This window comes from Mustela lutreola, chromosome 5, assembly GCF_030435805.1.
Source record: "Mustela lutreola isolate mMusLut2 chromosome 5, mMusLut2.pri, whole genome shotgun sequence".
Classification (NCBI taxonomy): Eukaryota; Metazoa; Chordata; class Mammalia; order Carnivora; family Mustelidae; genus Mustela; species Mustela lutreola.
In genome coordinates this window covers 162,025,854-162,035,333 of record NC_081294.1, presented here as the reverse complement: position 1 = coordinate 162,035,333, position 9,480 = coordinate 162,025,854, and the positions used below count along the sequence as shown (strand labels likewise).

Genomic DNA, 9,480 nt, shown 5'->3' with positions numbered 1-9,480 from the left:
CCCATGTGAGGGAAAGCAAGGTGCACAGAAACTATGTACCACTGCCCATTCTGTTAACATGCTGACATACACATGTATATACAACATTGATATATACATGATAGAATATATGGTGTAACTTATAATTAGAACATGTAAATATAACATAATGATATAAGTGATATGATTTAGGTCACTTCTTGATAAATCTTAGCACTGAGAGAAAATGACCCTTTTTTCAAAAACAAAAACAAAAAATAATAAGTCTTATTCTTTTTTTTTAAGTTTTATTTATTTATTTGGGAGAGCACGAGAGAGAGAGAGAGGTGTGTGAATAGGAGATAAAAAGAGTCTCAAGCAAACTCCCCAGTGAGCACAGAGCCCAACCCTAGACTCGACTTCATGACCTGAGATCAGAATGTGAGTCTAAACCAAGAGTCAGATGTTCAACACTGAGCCACCCAGGCATCATACAAGTCTTATTTTCAATTGATATAGAATTAATGATAAGGTTTATACTTACCAATTGATAAGTTCATCTTTGTCTACATTTTTCAGCATAAGCAGTAACTCCCTTGTGAAAACAGTGGTGTATGAATTTACAACAGCTCTTAGTCCTGGATATATATAATTATGTAAACTACATAATTTACTTTTCACTTGAAAAGTCTGTTTAATTTCTGTCCAACTGAATACATGGGTTAAATATGCATCCCTGTGGCATCCTTTCCAGGTCTGGATTCTGATCCTGAAATAGATATTGCACAGAAATAACAAATAAAAGAAAGATAAAACTTTATCTATCTATATAATAGATATGTAATTAATGTAATATACCCAAATTCTATATTTTATATTTATATCTTATAACATTCATAAAATACACAACTTATTTTTTTACATAATATATGATTATATTATTTCATTATAATTATGTTAATATATTATTATAATATGGTATAAACGAGTATATATTTTATATATGCTGCTGTACAGAATTCTATGATCATGGAGAACTGAATGGAAGGACATGCCAGCATATGCATGTTGAAGGACACAATTCTGGAGGGACAGAAGGTGAGCAGGGAGGGAGGAGATCAACTCTGGAGATCCCAAGAGCCCCTGGCAGTTCTTCCTGACCCCCTCTCATTGTCTTCCTAACTCTTACATCTCATTGAAGCCAGAACAACCTTATCATAACAATAGGGCTTCTTATTTAAAGGCATTTTCATCTATCTGGACAATGTTTATTTTATTTTAATTTAATGCCTTGTTTAATTAGATTCCAAGCAGGGAAAGTGACAGACCGTGTGGTGCGGTGTTAATTCATCCTAAAGCTGGTAAGATGATTGTTGCCTGTATTTTTCTTCTCCGGGACACCCCTAACACATTTGACTGTCTCTACATGGCCCGTTAGCTCTGAATAATTACAGCAATTCTCTGGAGGCAATTATAAATTAATCATTCTGGAAAAACCTCTCAGAGTGACAAACCATCAGCAAACATAACAGTTATAACTCAGGATCATATTCTCAGATGGTGTGAAAATGTTTTTAAAAGTGTAATGTTTCACAAACACAAATGAAAATCTGTTGTGATAAGTTGTATGTCACACTTTGTCTCTCTCAGGGGTACTACTTGATCATTCTTGTCTTTTATTGTCTTTTTGTCCTTTTCAAAATCTTGAGTCTTTGATTTTTTTTTCTTTTTTAAGATTTTATATATTTATTTTACAGACAGAGATCACAAGCAGGCAGAGAGGCGGGCAGAGAGAGAGGAAGGGAGGCAGGCTCCCCACTGAGCAAAGAGCACAATGCTGGGCTTGATCCTGGGACCCTGGGATCATGACCAGAACTGAAGGCAGAGGCTTTAACCCACTGAGCCAGCCAGGTGCCTCAAGTCTTTAAATTTTTTAGCTTACATTTTCTCATCCTCAAATCTTATATAACTCTATTTTTTTCCTCAATGTAGTTTTTCCAGTTCAGTTAATCTGAAAATACTGACCATATAAATCAAATTTAATTTTTGAAACATTTTTCCCACTGAAGCTATCTTTCCTTTTATCTTTCAAATAGCTAACTTTTTTTAAAATTTATAATACCTTGAAGAAATGAGAGCATAAACACTGATTCATGTCTAAGTTTCTGACATAAGAGAGCCTGAAATTATTATTAATCCATGTATACCATCTGATAACTTTACTACTTACGTGCTATTACTGAGACACATCAAATTTGATGATCTGAAAGGAAAACCTTGGTTTATTTCTCATTTCAGTTGATTACAATAGATTGTAAAGAGACCAAATCATAGATGCCAATGGATTATGATCTAATCATCTTGTCTTTATTCTGGAACAAAGTTCTTGCCCATAAATCCAGGAATGTAGTCATAGGGAACTCTTCAGACATTGAGCTGATGAGTCATTGGACCTGGATCCCGTGTGTGGATATGGCCATTGCACAGGGCAGGTCAAAGTTACTGCATCAGTGTATGAAACAGATTGCATGTCCTGTTGAAGATGAGCCAGTGTTAACATCTTTGTGCTACAGAAGATACAGCTCAAAAGTGTGGCTGTGCATCATCACATCTGCCAGTGGACATCCCAGAGGGCATTAAGCTTGGTGAAGGTAATGATGATCAGGGTGAATGGCACATCCATATGGAATAGCTCTTTTGCACTACCTCGCAGTGGATTAAGTCCTGTCTGAATGTTCTCTCTGCTCTTTGCTTTCCTTAATCCTTCTTTCAATTGTATTTCCATTGTCATGTGATAATTTCCTTAATGTCTGTTTTTCTGCACCACTGCGGTATAATTTTCATTTGACAGAAATCACCCTTTTTTGTATACAATGTAATAAACATAGCATTGTGCAACACCATTCTGGTCTAGCCACAGAACCCTTCAGTCACCCCAAAAAGTTTCCTCAAAGGCCAAATCGGTCTATTTACACTCTATTTATCCCCATCATCACTGCATGGCATCAGGTGGGAATTCCTTCCATGTCTGCCAACAGGTCAATGGAGGAAAGAAAATAGGTGGGAAAGGAGAGCTAGACAACCACTTACAAAATGCCATATCAGGAACCACAGTAAGATATTCGCATATCTTTTTTCAGTTTCCTTACAACAACTTGGTGGTCAAATACTGTTATTTCTACTTTAAAGATGCAAAGACTGATCTTCAGGACACTTACTCAACAAGGTCCAGTGGTTAACGCCTGGGTACTGGCATTTGAATCCCATCCATTTGAGCCCCAAGTGCCCATTTCTCACCACCACCATTTACTGGTCTCATGTTAAATGAATATTGGTTTAGAGGTGTATCTTCTGGTGATCTGCATACATCCTTGTTTCCTTTACTATAATCTTAATCACAGCTAAAATAAGAAGAAATTCCAGAAATGTATATAACCCATAACACACCCTCTGCCTCCACAGAGAACCTTTCTTTTCACTCCAAGCAGAACGAGACTCTCTCTTCTCCACTGACTATAATTTCTTTGATCTTTAAATGTATCCATATACTCACTGTTCAATTGTTAATCTGTTATGTCTGTATCCACACAAACTGCTTCAAGATACATTCTCCCAGAGGCTTGTATTACTACTATAAGAGCTCTATTATAGCCCCAAATTTAATAATGCTAAGAAAGAAATTTCAGGAAGTCTTCAAAGGACTTTAAGGATTAGGTTCAGCTTCTTAAAACATAAAACCTAAATCAGTGCTATAAACAAGATGGAAGGTTATCACTCTCATGTCAAGGAACCAGGGAGTCAACAGCTAATGCACATCCTTGATCATCAGGTACCCTGGCTCCTCTGAATGTTCCATCACTCTTAGGGTACAGCTCTGACCTTCAAGTTTCCTTCAAGGTCAAATATGTTTGCTAAGTCTCCAGCCATCATGTTTACATTGCACATGAGGAGGGGGAGAAGCAGGGGGAGGGGGAGAAGGAGGAGGAGGAGGAGGAAGATGGGAAAATATCTATGGCAGCTTTCCCAGCATCTCATTTGTATTTTTTTCCTCCCATGTCTATCAGGGAAACTGGAATACACAACTCATGGAGTGCTAGGGACTGTAGATAATACATGGGAGTAGAGGCATTGGAGGTAAAGAAGCTGAGATTTGCATAATTGGAAAGGGACCCTATGTCAGTCTCAGTTACAAGAGTGTCCATCTACACTATGCCAGCATTTTCTGGCACAAGACTGTGGATACCATCTCTTTGTTTTCCAGCTTCACAGATAATGAAGCCTCTGTGTCTCTGGGAATCATCCCACCTGGACTTCAAGACAGTTCCTATGACATTCCACACTTCTCATACCATTCTCCCAGGGAAAGAATATAGCAGAGCAGTGCTTAGAAGAGGGGAACTCCCCCAAACATCCCTCAAGCACAAGCTCCCCTCTTCCCTTGGGTCAGGCTTTCTCTCCATCTAACACTAAACAAAATGCTTCCCAAAATGCTGGAACATAAAAATGAAGCCACTGCCATGATCTCATCTTACTCCTACTCCAACATCTAGAGCTACTCAAAGATCATTGAATAGAAACACAGAGAAGAGAAATAGTTGCTCAAAGGTGTCATTGTCCATGATGGTTTCTAACACCAGCTTTTATTCACTTGAACTGCAGCTCATGAGCTGACATATGCACCATTTCATGCTTGCTGATTGTCCACCAGAAGGCTCAGGCCATCCCTTCCATGTGACAAAAGGACCAGGAAGCTGAGACCACATTGTAGTAGTCAGAAAAAAATTCAGCTATTACTCTGTGGCAGTCACTGTCTTGGGTGCCTTATAAATCAATCAATCAATCAATCAATCAATCAATCAAGAGGTGTTCTCTCCTGTTTGTTGGCATGGGAACATGTTCTGCTGACTCCCAAGAGGAATTCTTAGTAATAAAAATATATGGCAGTAAGACATACATCTATACATGTGCCTTTATCTATGGGTTCTATGTCATGAACTGAATGATACACATCACAGGTTTTTTCAATAGGTTCAAAATCTCCCTAGCCTAATAGTAAGTGTGGTGTGAGTCCTGTAATTGACATATCCCATGGCAGCTGCTAAGACAGAGAGATGGGGCAGTGGTGAGAAGCAGCACCAGGGATTCAGTGTGAGAAGAATACAACTGTACTCCTGCCACATAATTGTCTAAAGAGATGGTTGTTCTGTTTTCAGGTAACTGGAACACTTAAAGGTATGTCTGCTCTTAAGAACTGAGTCTTAGAAAGACAACTCCATTGGGAATGTGAGTAATGGGTTGGATAAGAGGGGTCCAGATGTTGGTTCTGGGCAAAGATGGCAGAGGCGGGGAAACTGATAGCGTGTGCTCTGACATTATTTAGTGAAGCTGATAGGATGTCACCAATGAAATATGGTCAATGAGGGCTGTCATCAGAAATAATCTGAACACTCTGAGTCAGGGTAACTGATGCAGAGGCATCCAGGAATGGGAAGGAAGGTGCTGGACTGAAGTTGGAGGAAAAACCAACAGGGTAAATTTGAGATGCTCCAGTGAACAGTGTCCAAAAGTGAAGAAGTGACAGCTAGAGACGCACATCTGGAAGGACTTTGCTTGAGTGTGACTGTGGCAGATGCGGAAATCGCTGTTTATCCAGGGAAGTAGGGCAGTGCCCCGGGAACACCTTTATCTGCATGATAGGAAGGGGTAAGGAGATCAAAGGAGTTCAGAGGCTGGATCCAAAGCAGTCCCAAGTGTGAGGCCCCAAAGGCATCTGATGTCAAGCAAGAAGGGTCAGGTTGGGCTGGTGTCCAGCTCTGCAGTCAACCAGCTGGAGGTGTGTGTGTGTGTGTGTGTGTGTGCACATGTGCACCCATGCACACCCGATACACTGACCTGGAAATTACAGTGTCTCCTCTTCAATCCCTCACCCCTTTCTCTCAGGTGACATTACTCTCCTGTTTCTGTCGTTCTTTTCTGTCTCAGGGATCTGCATGAATGCTATTCATTTTTAAAAAGAAAAGTGATTTTTTTGAGTTATATTCTGTTTGTTTTCTGTTTACTGTTATTTTTGTAGGTTTCTTTGACTACATATATTGATTTATTCTGTTGATTAATTTTTCTTATTAATATATAATTTATTATTTGTTTCAGGGGTATAGGTATGTGACTCATCAGTCTAGCAAAGTGACTTATTTATTTATTTTTTATAAAAATATGATGTATTATTAGCCACAGGGGTACAGGTCTGTGAATCGCCAGGTTTACACACTTCACAGCACTCACCATAGCACATACCCTCCCCAATGTCCATAACCCACCACCCTCTCCCTATCCCCCACCCCCTGGCCTCCCTCAGTTTGTTTTGTGAGATTAAGAGCTAGCAAAGTGATTTTTAAAGGTAAAATACTACATAGAATAATGGTTAAGAGCAAGAGCTTAGCCTTCACCCTTGGCTTTACCATGTGCTTCTATGTAAGTAATCTATAGCAGGACAGTCATCTTCTCCAAGCCACTCTGCCAACAGCAAAATGGAGGCAAAAACTTCTCCTTTACTGGGCCATGAAAGCACCAAGTGATTATAGCATCTGGCTCATAGAGAGTTTCATGATTTGCATTCCTTATTTAATGTGAGTGCCATACCTACCCTCTGTCATGCCTGGTTCCTTTAACCTTATATATCTTTCCTACTATCCCTGCAACATTTCCCATTCTTATCCAGTATAGATGCTGGATGAGAAGAAACTTTGGAATCAGAAACCTAAGAAAGGGAAATAGTGTGAGTGCTTTTCATCTTGAAAGGTGGACAAGCCTGATTTTGTCCCACCCAGCTCACTGAATCAAAAATGTGTCCTGAGCTCCCTTTGGAGATAAAATAACTTTATTCTCTAAGAGTAACCCAAGGCATAGTTTCCATATTACAGAAGTGTAATAACTGGATGTTCCACAAGAGTATTGGAAAGTGTATGTAGTGTTGAAACAACAGAGGGAGAAAGGTCATTTGCACTTAGGTATCCATTGCAACCCCAGAGTTGGGACTGTTTTCAAGTAACACTAGGGTTCTTAAGAATGCAAGACTTGGAGGGAAGGGCAGCCCTTATTTATTACAGCAGCACTTAAGAGATCTCCATGAATTTTATAGTTTATGCATAAAGCAGCAAATAAGGAGCTAAGGATGAAGAATGAATCCTTCTCAGTCTTCTCATGCACTATATCATTGATGTCATAAACTTGAGGGTTTGCAGTCCTGGGAAGAGTGTAGGACCTGGGGCTGATGGACCTCAGTGGAAGAGACCCATGAATCAGCAAGTGGTAACCCAGTTGTTTTCTAAAAGCTACAGAGTCCAAAAATCAAATCATCTGTGTTTTGTGATTATATAAGGAAAGAGCTGCTTCACAACAAAGTTGTGCAGGAAACCTAAATGTCCATCAAAGTGTCCCATATATTAGCTCTAGAGGCAGTATGATCCTTCAAAAAAAGCTCCAAGGATTCTTACACATCCTGGATCTTTCTCCTAGTGCTCAAACCCCTATGCTCTGGGATCTTATTAGGTGCCACGACCAAGTCAACAGCCAAAGTGACTTAGCTCCTTGACTCCAGGGTCTCAGAAGATCTTGGTCTGTACTTTTTTTTTTTTTTTTTTTTTTACTGCAAGGTGCATGATAGAGCTGCCTGAATGTGAACAGCCCTGGGAGAGAGATCAGCATGTGCAGGAAACCAGAGAGCACCTCTTTATGCTGACAGAGCCAGGTATAAACCTTAGCAGGTGAGTCGAGTGTGCTCCTATCCTGCTTGATGCCATTTCTCACTTCCCTCCTATCACCACTTCCAAAAGGCAAAGCGAAAAAACTAAAGAAAGTGGTCAACTCCCTGTCAGTGAGTTTGCAGAGAGAAGTCAAACATTTTAATGGTGATGGGGGATGTAGCAGACTTTGACCAAACCAGAAGAATTTTTTTATTTATTTTTGATACATTTTCACAAATATCATACCGCTCTATCATCCCCAGAACTTAACAAGTATTTTCTTCCCACTTCACAGATGCAAAAATTAAATTTCATAAAGAAAGATGGCATAGAGCAGGAAGCAGAGCAAACACATGGGCAGCTGCTCTGCCTCCTGGTTCTGACTTCCCCACACCTCAGGGTCTCCACAGAGGTAAGACAGGATGCAACTCTGTAGGAAAGCTCAGGCACAGCCATTAGGAAGGCAACTAATTCCTATTCTCAGGTTTCATTCACTTTGACTCATCACAGTCTCCAGAGAATGCCTCCGCATGAGAGGTGACAACCAGAGCTTCTTGGAGGATCTCCCTAAGGATTTCACCCTTCTAGGTGTTTCTGACAGGCCATGACTGGAGCTCCCCCTCTTTGTGGTCCTCCTGGTGTCCTACATTCTGGCCATGTTGGAAAACATTGCTATCACCCTGGTGTCCCGGCTGGATCCCCAGCTCCACAGCCCCATGTACATCTTTCTCAGATACTTCTCCTTCCTGGATCTCTGCTATACCACCACCATAGTCCCACAGATGCTGGTTAACATGGGCAGCTCCAGGAAGACCATCAGCTATGGTGGCTGCATGGCGCAGTACTCCATTTTCCACTGGCTGGGATGCACTGAGTGCATCGTCTTGGCCACCATGGCCCTGGACCACTATGTGGCCATCTGTGAATGCCCTCTGGTATGCCATTATTATGCATAGCCCTCTCTGCCAGCAGCTAGTGGCTGTGGCCTGGCTCAGCAGCTTTGGAAACTCCCTTCATTCAGGTGGTGCTGACAGTGCAGTTGCCTTTCTGTGGGCAGCAGGTGCTGAACAATTTCTTCTGTGAGGTGCCAGCCATGATCAAGCTGTCGTGTGCAGACACCACCGTGAATGATGCTACACTGGCTGTGTTGGTGGCCTTCTTTGTGCTGGTGCCCCTAGCCCTCATCCTTCTCTCCTATGGCTTCATTGCCCATGCAGTGCTCAAGATCCAGTCCTCCAGGGGAAGGCACAAAGCCTTTGGGACCTGTTCCTCCCACCTGGTGGTGGTCTCCCTCTTCTACCTGCCTGCCATCTACTTGTACCTGCAGCCCCCTTCCAGCTACTCCCAAGAGCAGGGCAAGTTTATCTCCCTCTTATATTCCATAATCACCCACACCCTCAACCCCTTCATCTACACCCTGAGGAATAAGGATGTGAAGGGAGCTCTGAGGAGACTCCTGTCAAGGACCTGGAGGTTCTGCAGGAGATGAGGCTCTAAGACATGACAGTTCCTGTTGGTGACAGAAGTCTGGGCAAGCGTGTTGTGTGCTGAAGGAGTTGACACCCAAGGAGTGTTTTGAGAGATTTGAAAGCCCCCCCCCCAAGTCCCTGTCCCAACATTTCACCTTCTGTGTGGTCATAGTGCTTAACCCCACCCCTCCCAATAGTCTTTGTTCTCAGAAGCCATTTGTTTTTAGGAGTCGTTTAAACAGAATTGGTGTTCAATAAGTTATTTGTCAAATTATTTTCATTTCTAGTTTCCTAATTCTTGCTCCTTTTCA

The 9,480-nt window shown here is 41.3% G+C and overlaps 1 pseudogene; it reads left to right on the top strand.

The window, feature by feature from the left end:
• The first annotated feature begins 8,230 nt into the window (after positions 1-8,230).
• Positions 8,231-9,189, top strand: LOC131831462 (olfactory receptor 2B11-like; annotated as a pseudogene).
• Positions 9,190-9,480: the final 291 nt, after the last annotated feature.